This window comes from Lissotriton helveticus, chromosome 1_1 (genome assembly GCF_964261635.1).
Source record: "Lissotriton helveticus chromosome 1_1, aLisHel1.1, whole genome shotgun sequence".
NCBI classification, from domain to species: Eukaryota; Metazoa; Chordata; class Amphibia; order Caudata; family Salamandridae; genus Lissotriton; species Lissotriton helveticus.
In genome coordinates, this window is record NC_136057.1 from 1,453,008,163 (window position 1) to 1,453,027,393 (window position 19,231).

At 46.4% G+C, this 19,231-nt stretch overlaps 1 protein-coding gene across 5 annotated transcripts in view; it reads right to left on the reverse strand.

Annotated features, from left to right (window-relative positions):
* The window catches only part of CACNB3 (calcium voltage-gated channel auxiliary subunit beta 3), a 462,560-nt gene that overhangs the window by 230,766 nt on the left and 212,563 nt on the right, over positions 1 to 19,231 (reverse strand). The window lies entirely within an intron of this gene.

Genomic DNA, 19,231 nt, shown 5'->3' on the forward strand with positions numbered 1-19,231 from the left:
TGCCATGCTTCAAGGCTGCACTGCACTCTTCTACGAGTTCCCTGGGGCTATCGAGGATGTGGCCGAATGGGCTAGGGTTGTCGATCTCAGATCTGGGGAACTGGGTGCGAGTCTCGGCAATGACGCTCAATATCCTGTGGTTCTGGGCAAATCACGGTATCTCCCAGTGCCTAGCAAAAATGAATATGTCCTTGTGTAACAAACTGGTGCTCATGTAAAGCGCTCTGGGTCAAATTTGCTCTATATAAAACTCCGGGGGGAAAAAAGACTTCTACGATGCTGTGCACTCCGTCTGTGAGCCACCTGCTCCCTTTGGTGCACCTTTGGGCCCCACATAGGGAAGCGGTTCTACTACTGGGTTACCACCAGCGGGCTCGCCCCCGATGTTAGCCAGGCCCTACAGATCCATTCCTTCACTAATGCTGATACTGGCACCAAATCCTATGCTGATTACTGAAAAACTCCACCAAATTCTGTGGAGTTCCGCTAGCGGGTGCAGTATTGCTCGTCCACCCAGATGTTTAGATTTAGCAAGCAGGGCTATTCAATTGTGGTCATGATAAATGTTTTTTGGCAGACTGCCAATCAAGTAAATAAACAAAGAGAGAAAGACCCAGGTCAAGTACACAATGTCTCGGGACAGATGCTGATGAGACTCTTTGAAAGGATCCTGTCTTTTCTAACACTTATGCAGATTCCTGGCTACTCTGAAGGCCTTCCCCTCTGCTGCCAGGGGTGGTTCTAGGTTCATGGCGGCCCTGGGCAGGGAGCGTTGGTAGGGGGCTCCGGAAGAGGGGGTCCGGGAGGGGCGGAGGAATGCAGGCGCGAAGGCCAGTGAAGAGGGGGGGGGGTCAGGGTGTTTGGAAGTGGAACAGAGCCGGAGGCCGCCAAATCCCTGCCAGGGGCCGCCACGCAAATATGTATCCATCATCAGAGGATTATTATATTAAGGATATATATTGGCGTGGTGGCCCCTGGGGTTTGGTGGCCCTGTGCAGGTGCACAGCTGGCACATGCCTAAGGCCGCCCCTGCTGCTGCTCCCATGTGCGGGTCACTAGGAAGGAAGCTTCTGGAATGTACAGTATTCCAACACCTTAGTGGTGGCCAGTGGATCTCTGACAGGGAGTTAGCAGGGTGCGGACCACAATGCTCTGCATCTGCTTTCACCGTGAAAAAGAGGGTCTCTCCAAACTGCCAGGCCTGTTAAACTAATCAGCGCCAACCTAACATGGCTACAGAGTTTATAGCGCTTCTCAGCACAACAATAAGTGGTGTCATCACAACCAAGGATCACTGCGAATCATTAACATCAAATGCAAGTCGAAACTGACAACCAGAAGAACTGATCCATTTCAAGAAAGCAGTGAACAGCTTTGTTAAGAAACGCCACACGTTGCATGACTAACTGCAGTGCCCCTGTGATATTTTGCGTTTGCAGTCACCTTACCTCCACCTGCTCCTCTTTGCTGAGGCATCTTCCCTTGACGCTCACTGCGGGAAGGGTGCAAAAATCCCACAGAGCCACTGGTCGGGGAGCGAGAGGGGTGCAGGAGGCAGCGGTTGCCCCAGGCTTGTTGCAATTGGCCGGCGGCTGGAGCTGGGCGCGTGGGTTAGTGACGTCCGGATGCACGGTGTGTTGAACAGGCCGGAGAGCCTGGTGTCCAAACAAGCAGAAAAGTAGTTGCAGAGCTGCGGTGGCTGGGACTATCGGCTTGATTCGGTGCATTCCACAGTGAGCTGTACTAAACATGGAATGCTAGGAGGTACTACTGTGAATTAACCGTGAGCCTAAAATCAGTGTTTCAGTCTCAGTGACTAAACACTGTCAATCAGTCAATCATGGTGCTCGAGAAAAAGCAGCTGATAAGACCCATATCTTCCTGAAGAGGATGTTATTCTTTAAGGGCTGTTTTGAGACTCAAAGAGCAGGTTTAAACTGAAGATGCCGCAGGTCTTTCGCACAATCCAGACACAATAGGGAATCTAAAAAGTATTCCGCAGGAGGAGCTGGAGTGACAGGATAGACAAAGGGATACAAAAGGTGAAAAAAGTACCCATCAGCCCACTCAATAGTGGAAGCTCGTCATTTGGGATTTCAAGTTTGAAAGGTTGGTGTCCGACGGGCACTACCTCAAGTGAATATTGAGGTTAGCCTAGGACCCAATGGTTGAACCCTCAACCAAAGCAAATGACAGCATATGGGGCCGAAAGGGCTTAGTTGCAGTGCTCAAAGAAATTATAAGAAAATGTGAGACAAAAGGAAAATGATCCAAGTGATATAAAAATGCCTATCTTGACGTCAACAAGGAAACTTTATTGAGTGTGCCCGTCAAGATGGTATGATTAAAAACAGAGTGATAGTAGCAAGAAAGATGGTTTGCTATTTACCATAGATGTTCTCTGGTCAACATGTTTCAGCCTTTAAAGGCTTTCGTCAGGACCTATGAATCACTACTGCAACACTTACTTCATATCTTGTGAAAAAAGAAATATAAATATGTTCATGGGTGGTGTATCCCCTCCTGTTTAGAGAAGAAAAAGAAAAAATGGAAAAAGAAAACAGAGACATACAACAGTAACTTAAGTCCATTCTAGTAACAATTATGTGTATGTACATTATTACAATGTTTTATGGTTAGCCACTTACCCAACTTTGTGGGATCAGGAACCTCACCTCACCTGGCGACAGCTCAGGCTGAAGGAGGCCACGCACTAGAAGAAATTCATTCAAAGTGGTGTTGTAGTTTATTTCAGTTCATCTTACAAATAGCTATTTTCTAGATTACATACAAATGATAGACCTTGGCAGCCATTGGTGAGGGATGTGTAGTAATTCAAGTGGTATGGAACTGATGCTACACCCAATGTACCCTACACCAGCTCAGGTGACTTTAAAAAGAACACCTCAACAGAGGTGTGTATATATGGCATTGGATTGGTTATCCACAGAGTTTTTCTGTTTACACTTAACTCACAGTCATAAAAGCAAAGAATGCCACCCGTTATTCTGGATGTATTCTGAACAGAAAAATGAGTTGAAACATACTAGTATTATCTTAAAATTTTTAAGGAGGGAAAAGCGTGCTAGAGCGCTATCCAATGTAGGGATGTTACGTTCCTCCTTAACAAACCCCCAGGACAAGGTGAGCAGATAGTTTTACATATACGCTAACAAAGATTTTACATATACGCTAAAAAAGTGAGACTGCGTCCAACACGTCCCTTCCTGGTCACCTACCTCTCCGTCGTTGCCTCTGGCTTACGCTGAGCCGAGGGGGAGGTAGTGTGCCAGTGTAGGTTGAAAGTTTATGAAGGGACAAGGTGGACCAGAGAGAGACACATTATAGTCTGCTCTCCGATAGGATAAGCCCAGCATGCTAAAATCAGCCAATCATGAGCTACTAGAATGAAAACCGCAAATGTAAATCTCAAGATGCGCTCAGCATCTTGTTTTCAAAGAAACATAACCGGCAGGCGGACCGCTGTGAGACCCGCGAGGAGAAAGGATCTAATAGGTCTATAGTTTAACAGGAAGTACTCGGCAAATTTCACTCCGTTTCCTGTCGGAGAAAAACTGCACGCAGCAAACAGACCGCTGCGGGACACTAGCCGAGAGCGGACCTGATTGGTCCATAACAAAAACCGGAAATGCTTGGAATTTTATAGGAAAGTCAAACAATGCTCCGTTTCCTGTCTAAACGAAGCACATACAGAAAACGACTCTGATTGGTCCTTAGTGATAACCGGAAATACTCATATACGCCAATAGGAAATACAGAGGCAGGCATGTATTTTTTCGCGCAACCGACCTCCCCTAGATGCTATTAAACACCAAACTGATCGTATTGGTGTATAACAGGCGTGACGAGCAATATAGCAGTATAAATGATGTTTAGTGAATGTAGTGAGCGGATAATTACAGTTATTCACAATATCCTTGTCTCATTCAAATGTGTAAGATATAGTACGCAGTATGCATTCAATTGATGCCAACTTGCTGGGCGATAATGACTGCCTTTAAATACCTTATTAATGGAACAGTCCAATGATCCTGTCATCTGGTGTTGGTTAGTACTGCGTCTGGTGCCGGTACCCACAGTGTCATAGTCCAATTCATGAGGACAGTAAATGTGCAAAGTGTAATGTATTTGCAGATCTTGCTAAGAGATCTATGGCATTCCTAAGGTAACAAACATCAGTCGGTGACAAAGTCAAGAGCAATGTTCCCTTGACCTCGAAGACAAGGTGGACACCCGAGTGGTGTTCTGTAGACCGACAGATGATCTCGCTGGCTCATAGTTAGACACAGGAAAAGACCGCTGTGCTGTGTAAGGGTAACACCAATACATGGGCAGACCTTAAAGCTCGAGCCTTATCAGATACACAGTTAGTGGTATTACAGCTGTAACCAAGGGATATCGTCGCTCAATCCCTCTGTATCGCACATCAATTTGTGGACCCATCTTTGCTCTTTTCTTAATAGAAACTGGGAAACATCTGTGACATGCTGGGGTATGTAAGGTTGTTCTAACACCACCCATTGGAGTTCATCTGGTTGATGTCTTACAGTGAGGAAGTGTGAGGTCAGACGAGTCGCTTGTTTGTTGCGCCTGATCGTACTCTTGTGTTCTTGTATGCGTAGCTTGATCTTTCTAGTGGTCATACCTACGTATCTCAGATTGCACGGGCAGGTGATTAAGTAGATCACTCTCTCGCTGTTACAGTTGGTATGGCGTTTCAATACCCACGGTTTATCAGTACCAATGTCAACATGAAGAGTCTTCCTCGTTTGTGGGCAGACTGAGCAGTTTCCACAGGGATGGTGCCCCTGGACTGGAGGGAGATCCCACAGCGTCGCAGTTGGTATCTCATGAGTCACTCGTGGTCTTGTGTGCACCAATTCATCTTTGAGGTTACTACCCCTCTTGAACGCAAAAAGAGGCAGCGGGATATTCTCTCCGGTGCTGCTCAGAATGCGCCATCTATGTCGTATTATTTTTTGGATCTTGGATGACGAGGAGTTAAAGGTAGTCACACATGCCAGTCTTTCCAGGGGTGGTTTATTGACTGGGGGTGCCAAAAGTGCCTCCCGGTGATTGTTTTCTGCCCGTTTCTTGGACTTCCTAATGAGAGTCCCTGGGTATTTCCGTGCGAGCAGTTTCGTCGACAGGTCTTTCGCTTCAGATTGAAAGTCCATTTTGTCTGAGCAGTTCCTGCGGACCCTCAGGAACTGCCCAAATGGGAGGTTCTCACGAAGAGACCGAGGATGATGGCTGTCAAATCTCAACAGCGAATTTCGTGCCATGGGTTTTCGGTACAATGAACTGGCTAGATGCCCATCTTTAGGGAAAATCCGAAGGTCCAAAAAAGGAAGTGTCGTTTTGCTATAATCCAGGGTAAACCTCAGATACGGATTCTGGCCATTCAGCCAGTCTTTAAAAGCAAGTAGCGATTGTTCATCTCCACGCCATACCAGCAAAATATCGTCAATGTACCTTTTCCACACCATCAATTGCTGATGGTGTGGATTGGTGGTAGTAAGGACACATTGAGTTTCAAACTGGTGAACATATAGATTCGCCAGACTGGGCGCAAATTTGCTCCCCATTGAGGTACCTGATATCTGTAGGTACAGATTATTTTCAAAAGCAAAGAAATTCTTGGTCATTGCTAACTTTGCCAATTCCATTATGAAATGGATCGGTGTTATGGTATCTGGGGCTGAGTCCTCCAAAAGTCGTCGTACTGTTTCAAGGGTGTCTAGTTGGGGTATACAGGTATACAAAGATTCTACATCCAGGGACGCCAGGATGTCTTTATCTGTATCAAACTGTACTTCAGGTAGTAAGCGCAGTACATCTTTTGTATCCTGTAAGTACGATGGCATTTTCTTCACCAGTGGACTGAGAAACACGTCCACAAAGGAGGACAAGGGTTCGAGAAGGGACCCTATGCCCGAGATAATCGGACGCCCTAGTGGTGGTCTCGTTGGTTTATGTATTTTGGGCAAGGTGTAAAAAGATGGAATGACGGGAAATTTAGTGACTAGGAAAACAGCTTCATGTGCTGTGATCCAGCCCTCACTGCTTGCTTCCTCCATTAGTCGGCCTCAAGGTTGGATTCTCATCCAAAGGGGCATAAAAAAGGGTGTTGCCTAGTTGTCTAAGGCACTCAGTCCTGTACGAGGAGGCATCTTGGACCACTATGGCACCCCCCTTGTCGGCTGGCTTTATTACAATGTTGGTGTCTTTTGACAAAGTTACGAGAGCATTCCTCTCTGACGTGGACAAATTCTGGTAATTATCTTCTTTTGAGAAGTCAAGTGATTTCAAATCGTGTAGAACCGCTGCTTCAAAGGCACCCACTCTGGATGGTACTTGTTGGAGTAGGGGCATGAAGGTGGATTTAACCCTCAAGCCTGTGTTCCTATCAACAGTTGGGTCCTCCGAGTCCTTGTCTCTGAAGAGGTGATGAAGCCTTACAGTTCTAAAAAACCTCTCAATTTCACCTCGAATCTGGAAAGAGTCTCCATTGTTAGTGGGTACAAACCCAAGGCCTCTGTTGAGCAACTTGCATTCATTCATGGTCAGTGTCCGAGCGCTCAGGTTCACCACAAGATCCTCTTCTGTCTCTGCATCTGCTGCGTCTGACCTCATTTGTTGCGAGGTGTTGGGTTCTCTGGTTCGTCTGCCCACTGAACTTGATTGTGGCCTCTCCGCCTGCCCCGATTCCAGCCTCGGCCCTGTCCTAAAAAAGCCTGGCTGTCAAAGTATTGGGGCTGCATTGGATAGTGTGACATTGGAGGGGGGAATTGGGGGTAGCCCCACGGGGCTGGTGGCCACCATGGTCCCGGTTGATACATATTCCCTCGCCCATTGTATCTGCGATTGGCTCGAGCCTGTCGGCCCTTTCCTCTCCATTGACTGGTGTTACCCTTTTCAGTGTCAGATGATTCAGAATCTGAAGAGGTGGCATAAGAGGAACCGGTTGTTTTCGGTTTATTTGAATCATTGGGATTGTAGTTCTCACTAGTATATGGATATATCCTCTCATGTGAGAACTTCTCTAGGTCTTTCTTAAACTTTTCTATCTTCGCAAAGAATATTGGGTCTCTGTATTCTTTGTTGGCCTTATTTGAGTCATCCTGTTGTTTCTCAAACTTCTTAGTAGTGAGAGTGGTCTTAATCTGCCCTTCTAGGACTTGTATTTCAACTAGGATGGCATCTGCTATTCTCTTGGCCGTTGTGATAATAAGAATAAGCCAGTCCCTAGTACAACGCCACGCTATTAGTGACCAGTCCTTAACGAAAGCTTTGTCCGTCAGGAAAAGCCTAGGTGCGTTGGTTACTATCAATCCTGTAGGTGCGCATTTACCATGTAAATACTCTGCCATGATCTGTCCATGCACTGATGTACGGGAGAGACTTTTCTTAAGATTGAGTACTGTTTCCCAATCTCCTATTATTGTAGGATTGTATTATTGTAGGAGTCGTGGTTGGTAGTTGGTCAAGCATGCTGGGGTCCACTAACAATGGAGACTCTTTCCAGATTCGAGGTGAAATTGAGAGGTTTTTTAGAACTGTAAGGCTTCATCACCTCTTCAGAGACAAGGACTCGGAGGACCCAACTGTTGATAGGAACACAGGCTTGAGGGTTAAATCCACCTTCATGCCCCTACTCCAACAAGTACCATCCAGAGTGGGTGCCTTTGAAGCAGCGGTTCTACACGATTTGAAATCACTTGACTTCTCAAAAGAAGATAATTACCAGAATTTGTCCACGTCAGAGAGGAATGCTCTCGTAACTTTGTCAAAAGACACCAACATTGTAATAAAGCCAGCCGACAAGGGGGGTGCCATAGTGGTCCAAGATGCCTCCTCGTACAGGACTGAGTGCCTTAGACAACTAGGCAACACCCTTTTTTATGCCCCTTTGGATGAGAATCCAACCTTGAGGCCGACTAATGAGATCAAATGTCTAGTGGAGGAAGCAAGCAGTGAGGGCTGGATCACAGCACATGAAGCTGTTTTCCTAGTCACTAAATTTCCCGTCATTCCATCTTTTTACACCTTGCCCAAAATACATAAACCAACGAGACCACCACTAGGGCGTCCGATTATCTCGGGCATAGGGTCCCTTCTCGAACCCTTGTCCTCCTTTGTGGACGTGTTTCTCAGTCCACTGGTGAAGAAAATGCCATCGTACTTACAGGATACAAAAGATGTACTGCGCTTACTACCTGAAGTACAGTTTGATACAGATAAAGACATCCTGGCGTCCCTGGATGTAGAATCTTTGTATACCTGTATACCCCAACTAGACACCCTTGAAACAGTACGACGACTTTTGGAGGACTCAGCCCCAGATACCATAACACCGATCCATTTCATAATGGAATTGGCAAAGTTAGCAATGACCAAGAATTTCTTTGCTTTTGAAAATAATCTGTACCTACAGATATCAGGTACCTCAATGGGGAGCAAATTTGCGCCCAGTCTGGCGAATCTATATGTTCACCAGTTTGAAACTCAATGTGTCCTTACTACCACCAATCCACACCATCAGCAATTGATGGTGTGGAAAAGGTACATTGACGATATTTTGCTGGTATGGCGTGGAGATGAACAATCGCTACTTGCTTTTAAAGACTGGCTGAATGGCCAGAATCCGTATCTGAGGTTTACCCTGGATTATAGCAAAACGACACTTCCTTTTTTGGACCTTCGGATTTTCCCTAAAGATGGGCATCTAGCCAGTTCATTGTACCGAAAACCCATGGCACGAAATTCGCTGTTGAGATTTGACAGCCATCATCCTCGGTCTCTTCGTGAGAACCTCCCATTTGGGCAGTTCCTGAGGGTCCGCAGGAACTGCTCAGACAAAATGGACTTTCAATCTGAAGCGAAAGACCTGTCGACGAAACTGCTCGCACGGAAATACCCAGGGACTCTGATTAGGAAGTCCAAGAAACGGGCAGAAAACAATCACCGGGAGGCACTTTTGGCACCCCCAGTCAATAAACCACCCCTGGAAAGACTGGCATGTGTGACTACCTTTAACTCCTCGTCATCCAAGATCCAAAAAATAATACGACATAGATGGCGCATTCTGAGCAGCACCGGAGAGAATATCCCGCTGCCTCTTTTTGCGTTCAAGAGGGGTAGTAACCTCAAAGATGAATTGGTGCACACAAGACCACGAGTGACTCATGAGATACCAACTGCGACGCTGTGGGATCTCCCTCCAGTCCAGGGGCACCATCCCTGTGGAAACTGCTCAGTCTGCCCACAAACGAGGAAGACTCTTCATGTTGACATTGGTACTGATAAACCGTGGGTATTGAAACGCCATACCAACTGTAACAGCGAGAGAGTGATCTACTTAATCACCTGCCCGTGCAATCTGAGATACGTAGGTATGACCACTAGAAAGATCAAGCTACGCATACAAGAACACAAGAGTACGATCAGGCGCAACAAACAAGCGACTCGTCTGACCTCACACTTCCTCACTGTAAGACATCAACCAGATGAACTCCAATGGGTGGTGTTAGAACAACCTTACATACCCCAGCATGTCACAGATGTTTCCCAGTTTCTATTAAGAAAAGAGCAAAGATGGGTCCACAAATTGATGTGCGATACAGAGGGATTGAACGACGATATCCCTTGGTTACAGCTGTAATACCACTAACTGTGTATCTGATAAGGCTCGAGCTTTAAGGTCTGCCCATGTATTGGCGTTACCCTTACACAGCACAGCGGTCTTTTCCTGTGTCTAACTATGAGCCAGCGAGATCATCTGTCGGTCTACAGAACACCACTCGGGTGTCCACCTTGTCTTCGAGGTCAAGGGAACATTGCTCTTGACTTTGTCACCGACTGATGTTTGTTACCTTAGGAATGCCATAGATCTCTTAGCAAGATCTGCAAATACATTACACTTTGCACATTTACTGTCCTCATGAATTGGACTATGACACTGTGGGTACCGGCACCAGACGCAGTACTAACCAACACCAGATGACAGGATCATTGGACTGTTCCATTAATAAGGTATTTAAAGGCAGTCATTATCGCCCAGCAAGTTGGCATCAATTGAATGCATACTGCGTACTATATCTTACACATTTGAATGAGACAAGGATATTGTGAATAACTGTAATTATCCGCTCACTACATTCACTAAACATCATTTATACTGCTATATTGCTCGTCACGCCTGTTATACACCAATACGATCAGTTTGGTGTTTAATAGCATCTAGGGGAGGTCGGTTGCGCGAAAAAATACATGCCTGCCTCTGTATTTCCTATTGGCGTATATGAGTATTTCCGGTTATCACTAAGGACCAATCAGAGTCGTTTTCTTTATGTGCTTCGTTTAGACAGGAAACGGAGCATTGTTTGACTTTCCTATGAAATTCCAAGCATTTCCGGTTTTTGTTATGGACCAATCAGGTCCGCTCTCGGCTAGTGTCCCGCAGCGGTCTGTTTGCTGCGTGCAGTTTTTCTCCGACAGGAAACGGAGTGAAATTTGCCGAGTACTTCCTGTTAAACTATAGACCTATTAGATCCTTTCTCCTCGCGGGTCTCACAGCGGTCCGCCTGCCGGTTATGTTTCTTTGAAAACAAGATGCTGAGCGCATCTTGAGATTTACATTTGCGGTTTTCATTCTAGTAGCTCATGATTGGCTGATTTTAGCATGCTGGGCTTATCCTATCGGAGAGCAGACTATAATGTGTCTCTCTCTGGTCCACCTTGTCCCTTCATAAACTTTCAACCTACACTGGCACACTACCTCCCCCTCGGCTCAGCGTAAGCCAGAGGCAACGACGGAGAGGTAGGTGACCAGGAAGGGACGTGTTGGACGCAGTCTCACTTTTTTAGCGTATATGTAAAATCTTTGTTAGCGTATATGTAAAACTATCTGCTCACCTTGTCCTGGGGGTTTGTTAAGGAGGAACGTAACATCCCTACATTGGATAGCGCTCTAGCACGCTTTTCCCTCCTTAAAAATTTTAAGATAATACTAGTATGTTTCAACTCATTTTTCTGTTCAGAATACATCCAGAATAACGGGTGGCATTCTTTGCTTTTATGACTGTGAGTTAAGTGTAAACAGAAAAACTCTGTAGATAACCAATCCAATGCCATAAATACACACCTCTGTTGAGGTGTTCTTTTTAAAGTCACCTGAGCGGGTGTAGGGTACATTGGGTGTAGCATCAGTTCCATACCACTTGAATTACTACACATCCCTCACCAATGGCTGCCAAGGTCTATCATTTGTATGTAATCTAGAAAATAGCTATTTGTAAGATGAACTGAAATAAACTACAACACCACTTTGAATGAATTTCTTCTAGTGCGTGGCCTCCTTCAGCCGGAGCTGTCGCCAGGTGAGGTGAGGTTCCTGATCCCACAAAGTTGGGTAAGTGGCTAACCATAAAACATTGTAATAATGTACATACACATAATTGTTACTAGAATGGACTTAAGTTACTGTTGTATGTCTCTGTTTTCTTTTTCCATTTTTTCTTTTTCTTCTCTAAACAGGAGGGGATACACCACCCATGAAAATATTTATATTTCTTTTTTCACAAGATATGAAGTAAGTGTTGCAGTAGTGATTCATAGGTCCTGACGAAAGCCTTTAAAGGCTGAAACATGTTGACCAGAGAACATCTATGGTAAATAGCAAACCATCTTTCTTGCTACTATCACTCTGTTTTTAATCATACCATCTTGACGGGCACACTCAATAAAGTTTCCTTGTTGACGTCAAGATAGGCATTTTTATATCACTTGGATCATTTTCCTTTTGTCTCACATTTTCTTATAATTTCTTTGAGCACTGCAACTAAGCCCTTTCGGCCCCATATGCTGTCATTTGCTTTGGTTGAGGGTTCAACCATTGGGTCCTAGGCTAGCCTCAATATTCACTTGAGGTAGTGCCCGTCGGACACCAACCTTTCAAACTTGAAATCCCAAATGACGAGCTTCCACTATTGAGTGGGCTGATGGGTACTTTTTTCACCTTTTGTATCCCTTTGTCTATCCTGTCACTCCAGCTCCTCCTGCGGAATACTTTTTAGATTCCCTATTGTGTCTGGATTGTGCGAAAGACCTGCGGCATCTTCCTTGTATGTAGTATGTATAGTTGGGGGACAAGATGCTGATAGGTCTATAAAAATAATTCCCCTCGGGCCCTTCTCCACCCTGTAGTTTTGTGCAGGTTTAAACTGATCCAGAGCTGCCATGCAGCATAACTTCTTACTGTAAACAATATTAAGGTAACTCTTGAGGTCAAGGTGTGTGCTGCTGTGAGCCTATTGAACATGATCCCAAGGCTTCACATGAAGGACCTGTCCATAGTTCCATGTGTCAATATGTTCCCAAATGTGAAATAACGTTGTTTTACTAAACTATGTTTCGCAGAGTAGGGGTGTGCAGTGAGTGAGCAGGAAAACTCTGCTCTGCCGGTAGTTGTGGAGTTTTTGCCAAAGTCCGCGCTCCAAGCAGAGCACTGAGTGGGTAAAACTCTGCAAACTCCGCCGACGGAGCGGAGTTCAATAGCCACCCCTAGAGAAAAACTGTAAGGAGGAGCTGGCCGACACCAGTTGTCTGGACATCTCACCAGACTCTGGCCTGGTTTCTGCTCAGGGCCCTGCCTTTGAGGAAGGAGAGTCTTTCTCCACAGTAATATGCAAGGTGGAAGAGGTCCATGACCTAGAGGTACCCTCCATTGAGGTCAAGACCAGAGTCTTAATGGAAGTGCCTTAGCCGGGTGTAAGCTCTGCAAAACCCCTAATCCCATTTCTTGAGGCCCTCAACGACGTCTCATGGGGATCTGGGCTAAACCTTGCATGCAGGCTCTCCTCCAGCGCACAGGATGATTGCTCATGGCCACCGCCCTGCCCCCAAAGACCAGTCTTTTCTCCCAAGCCTGGTGGTGCAAGTCTCAACAGCCAAACGTAACCCTGTGCATTCCCTACCACTCCCCTAGATGTGGAATCAAAGAGGCTAGATACCTTTGGGTAGAGGATCTATTCTTCCACCAGCCTGGCATTGCAGTTGGTGAACACAGCATACCTCTTGGGCCGATATACCCACGGATTGTGGGACCTGGTTGCGCTGCTACTGCCCGTGCATCTCAAAAAGGCCCGGGCCATTTTGAACCAAGCACTGGTAGATGGCTAGGATGCAGCAAAGTTCACCATTCAGTGCGGTCTGGACACCACTGACTCCCTAGGCAGGGCCATTGCCTTAACTGGGTCTCCACCAGCAAGCCTGGCTGAGGTCAACAGGGTTTTCAGAGGATTTACGATGTTCCATCATAGACATGCCCTTTAACAGCTCCAGTCTATTCAGAAATAAGGCGGACACAGCACTTGAGTGTTTTAAGGAGAGTCGAGTAACCATCAGATCCCTAGTCCTCTCAATAGATTCCAGCCAACAGTCTTCTTTCACATCTCCCATGGTCACAGCAGGGCTCCCATGTGCGCCCACAATCCCATGCTTAACTACCAAGCCAGCAGACTTCTCAGTCCTTTTGTGGCCAGGGACGTGGTTCCCACAGAAGACATGAAACCCACACCCAGCGTACTGTCTATTTCCCCACCCTCCGTCCGCCACAGCCTCCACACCTCTTTAATGGGTCCTCAAAACAGCACATCCATCCCATTGGAGGCAGGATCAGGCAACACCTGCCCAGGGCTCGAGTCGGGGGTCCACGCGGGTGGACGGCGTCCCCCCACTCATTTCACAGGGTGGACGCCGTCCCCCTGCCAAGAAGCTGGGCCCCACAGAAATATGCTGTACGTGTCCCGGTGTAAATTTCAGACACCGGGACACGTTCAGCACGTGACGTCACGAGGTCATTTGCATACTATCAGTCCCCCCACTTCTTTGTATAGGACTTGTGCCCTGCACCTGCCACAATAGCATGCGATAACCTCCAACAAGTGGGTGCTCTAAATCGTGCAGCGGGATTGTCGGTTTACTGAAACCCCACCAACCTTTCTTGCGTAAGCAGAAGAGCTGACAGAGGACCATCACTGTGCACTGTGCAGGCTCTGCTAGCCAAAGGAGCCATTGAGAGAGTGATCGCATCAGAAGTAAGGCACAGTTGTTATTCCCACTGCTTTCTGGTGCGGATAAAGGTCAGAGCGCAGGGACGTTGACCCCCTGCCTGCAAGCAATTACATCACACGTGCAACTTATTTTTCGCAAGTGGATTCCTATTCCCCTTAATGAGGAGGGGCTACCACGAACCCACCAGCTGGGGCTGTGTAACTGAACTGCACATGGCAGGTTGGCCGGTATTTTGCTATCGGCCAACCCGACATGCGTAGTTCAGGCTTCCCCAGTTATTGCTGTAAAGGGAGCTAGGAAGCGAAGACAGAGCCCCGTCGGTCTCCGATGGAGCATTGTGTTCCCCTATCCCAGCCAATATTTACACTGCTCTTATACTGTTTTATATTAAAAACAGCCTGAGAGCAGTGCTTTCATTGGCTGAGATACGTGATGCTTAATTTCCACGTACCCGGCATTCTCAGTGCTTCAGTACAGCCAGGCAGCGCGGTGCGGGTGGATTTTGGTCCGCAAGCAGCAAAGAAGAGGATCGCCGAAGTAAGATTCTTTTTTTATTCATATTTTGGAAAGTAATGTAACAGGTGCTTGTGTAAAGCTCTCCAATGCTGTCTGTTCAAGTTCACACAATGTTAAAAGCTGCAAAAAAACAACCATGTTAATGCTTGGTTTGAACGTTATCTGTGTGTTTGTGATGGTGTGCGTGGGTGTCTTCATGACTTGGTGCCAGCCAGTAGCAGATATATCAGCAGACTCTCAATATGCAGAATGCACTCGGTACATTTAATCCCGGCATGTGGCTGACTCTGCCCAACCCCATCAATTTCTCAGATGAAATGGTGTCTTAGAAACTCTGGAGATCTCACAACAGCCTCAGCCACAACCTTCTAGAAACTAACTTCGCATAGGAAAACTGCCATTGTTATAAAAGAAACGTGACCTTTCGGACATTTTTCTCAAAATGCTCCCTCGGTTTTTGGTGAAGCGCCTTGAAAGTCGGTGTGTTGTACATTTAAGGGCGCAATTTCGTTTCTTATGTTAGTTATTACTGCTTCTTCTAGGGGCGGGGTTAAAGTAGATCTATCTACTTGAGAGACGGTGTGCAGACGCAGAGGGAGGTGCAGCCCAGAGCCAGGTAACTCCTCAATCGAGGACGTTATCAACACTCTTGCATGCCACTAACAATTACTTCGGATTGTGTGTGGCAATCATGCCGATGACCCGAGTCCAGAGAAGAGATTCTTTTGCCATTTAACTGGGTGTCACTGCGATCACAACTGTCTAGCCACGGCCTTTCCCTTTACAATCAGCTACCATGGTTCAGTAAAGGGTCCATTGAAATAAAATACAACTGCAACTCCCAGGGTGCATTAGATTTCTCCGTTATGTTGCACTACACTTTATTTTCCATGTGGAAAGCGCATTGTTGCCTCTAATGTGTTATCGAAGGACTGTGCAGATCTTGTCCGTTTTGCAAGGTGAGACTTGTGTGGATGAAAATCCTAACATTGCGGCCTCTTTTCACTAAAGGCAGATCCTTTCCACAATAAAGTGTGAAATGCCATAAAAGAGTTCCGTACGCCTGCCAGTCTCTGTGTGAACTACAGGAAGCATTGTGTGTGCAACCTCGAGGTCAACGCGCTCTCTGCATTGTGACATTAGATACCAGATAGGTGCTATGACAGGTTGAGCCCTAGACTGATCAAGATCCAGCACAGTAATGAAATGATCCACAATCAAACGGAATTATGGTAAACATGAACAGATCTTCTGTTTTGGAGGAGTGGGCGGAAGGAGATGCAACTAAGCAAAGCGCAATGCAGCAGTAGAAAGTACCCTATGAATGCCCCACCTTTTTAGAGAGTCACCAGCAGCCACTGGATAGAGGCCTCCGCCCTATACTAGATGTTCACCAGCTCAATACCTTTCTACGGAAAGAGAAATTCAGGATGCTCAACTTAGCTCAGGTTCTGTCTGCCCTGGACCCGGAAACTGAATGGTAGTGTTGGACCTTCAGGACATGTATTTCCACATTCCCACCCTACAGGCCCACAGGTGGTACCTGCGATACACGGTTGGCCAAGAGAATTTTCTTTTCGCTGTAGTCTCATTTGGCCTCACCAGTGCCCCTTGGAGGTTCACAAAAGTAATGGCAGCACACCCAAGGAGGTCGGGTATCCCAGTCTTCCCTTACCTCAACAACTGGCTGTTGAAGGTGGGCTTGCCCCAGGCAGTCATTCCCCCACCTCTAGACTACGGCAAACCTTCTGCACTCTCTGGGGTTCACTATCAACATGCTGAAGTCACTCCGTACTCCTTCTCAGACGTTCTCTTTCACCTGAGTGGGCACAGCGTAGTTTTGAGCCTATCCTCCTAAGTAGAGATTCTAAGACATTCAGGCTATGATTCTGATCTTTGAACCTCAGTCCTGGATTTCAGTGAAATTCAGTCTGTAGCTTCTAGATCTGATGGCCTCCTGCATCCTGCTGGTGAAGCACGCTTGATGGCATAAGCAGGCTCTGCAGTGGGATCTGAAGCCCCAGTGGGGACAACAACAGGAGAATCTCTCCGACCTGGTCCAGATTTGGGGGAGACTGCAAAAGATCTGCTGTGGTGGTTGATGAACCATGATTGGATCAGTGGCAGATCCCTGTCCCTTTCCCAACTACAGCTGAAAATGGTGACCAACGCATAACTGCTGGTTTAAGGCGGTCACTCGGGAGAGGCAGAATTCCAGATCCATATCAATCTCCTGGAGCTGTGGGCTAACTGCTTAGCACCGAAGGCTTTCCTCCCATCCATCAAGGGAAGGCTAGTTCAGGTGCTCATGGACACCACCACCACCATGTGGTATTGCAACAAGCAGAGCAGAGTGGGATTAAGAGAGAACCTTGGCTTGATCTATTCACTACTGCAGAGCACACGTTATGTCAGTGCTTCTGTGTGTTGGAGTTTCCAAAGCTGCTCTCGCTCCGAGATGCATTCCAATTCAATGGAACCCGGGACTCCTGTATGCCTTTCTGCCGATACTGCTCCTGCCCGGGGTTCTAAAGGCATCTTAGCGGCTCTGAGCAACATAAATTTGGTTTCTTTAATTCCTGAGCATCAGCATCTGTCCTTCGATCAAAGTGTGCCCCTTCGGGAGGCCCTCCTGTCGCAGCAGCAGGGTAGGGCCCTGCACCCAAATCTGCTCACACTCCAATGTCAGGCATAGAGACTGAGATGTACCACTTAGATGAATGATCTTCCTTTTGAGATTTTAGATGTCATCTTGGCAGACATGTGTCCCTCAACAAAAAAACTGTATATACCTGCCGTTGAAACAAATCTGTGACTTGGTGTTTTTCACATCATGACATCATGTCTATTCACTTTTTACCTTGGGTTGTCATTAGCCCGCCAAGGGTTTGTCTTGAGCACCATTAAAGGTTATCTTACCACCCTCTCAGCTTTTTGCGGTTGCCGAATCTGCCCTCACATTTTCAGTCACCTGTTGTGGCAAGTTTTCTTAAGGATTTGCAACATTTGCTCCTTCCTACCCCTTTTATCAAGCCAATGGGACCTTATGGACCCAATGGGACCTTAATTTGGTTGTCACATTTATAATGAGTTCCCCATTGGAGCCCCTACACAGCTGATATCTGAGACTTCTTACTCCTAAAATGGTCTTCTTAGAGGCCATTACATTGGCCAGAAGCGTCAGTGAGCTTCAAGGTCTTTCAGTTAACCCACCGTTGACCAGCTTCTACCCGGAAGAACTGATTCTTCAGTCTCACGCCTCCTTCCTACCGTAGGTGCTGACTATCCCACATCAGCCAAAATATCATGTTGCTGACATTATTTGCTCCACCTCATCCTTCTAAGAAAGGGGAGAGGCTCCACCGTCTGTGTCTGAAAATAGCTATGTCATTTTACATTGATTGTCCCATAGATCACAAGATGGACAATCAGCTCTTTATTGCATTCACAGGACCGAAAAAAGGCAGGGCTGTGCAGAAGAGAACCATCTTTCGATGAACTGGACTTTACATCAAGATCTGGTACACACTACCTAAGAAGCAGCCTCCTGAGGGCTTGCAGGTCCATTCCACCAGGACCAAAGCTGCTACTCCTGCGCTAGCACGCAAAGGTACCTATCGTGGACATCTGCCATGCTGCTACATGGCATCCCTCCACATGCTCATGAAGCACTACTGCTTGAACAGTCAGGCCCATTGAGGCAGGCATTTTGCTTGTTCAGTCCTCCAGGATCTCCTGGTTTGAGTTGGATCACAGACCCACCTCTGAGGATGTATTGCTTGGTATCTATTGTGTGGTAAGGAATCTATGATTAGAAGTCTCTATCAGAAGAACAAGTTACTCACTGTAGGTAACACGTTTTTTGATAGAGATTCTATCTAAGCGCAGATTCCTCACCAACCCTCCCCTCCTCCCCGTTCTATAAAATGGCTCTTTACACAAAAGCTGCTGTTGTATTTGCAAGCTGGTCACATATCATTCAGTCATGGTCCTGTGTTTTTGGAGCAGAAATAGTTACAAAAGAGCTGATCGCAGTGTACTGGGGTGGCGCCTATATAGGCATTGTGCACTTCACTTCCAATGCAGAGATGATAGACACCATTTACTGGTGCGCAGGGGTATTGCTCTAGATTTTCTGATCCAGTCTGATGCCTGGTGAATATTCTAAGGTGAGGAATCTTATATTATATGGTGCTTGTAACAGAAAAAGCACTGCAAACTTAAGTAACTTGTTCATTTGCAATTACTCAGATCCAACAACAGTCTTGCAGCAGTGATTGTATAGTTTTGAAGTCACACTTCTAATCAATAATGCATCAAGGTTCAATAATACATAGATTCGTACCATTCGGACAGTATAATAAAGATGAGCTAGTACAGGATTAATCTGCAAAGAGGAGGAGCAAGAACTTGACAAGCTTGAAAGGTTGGACATAAGCAAAATACGTCACAGGGCCCACTTCAGGCTATATGCATTCACACTCACTGTAAACCGAAGAGACTGGATAAAGTCAGACTGTTGAAATGCAGCAACTCAACTAGGGCAGTTATTGTCAGAGACATTTCACCAACTTTTGTAGGTGGTGAATTGTCTCAGACACTAACTCTTTGAAATTGT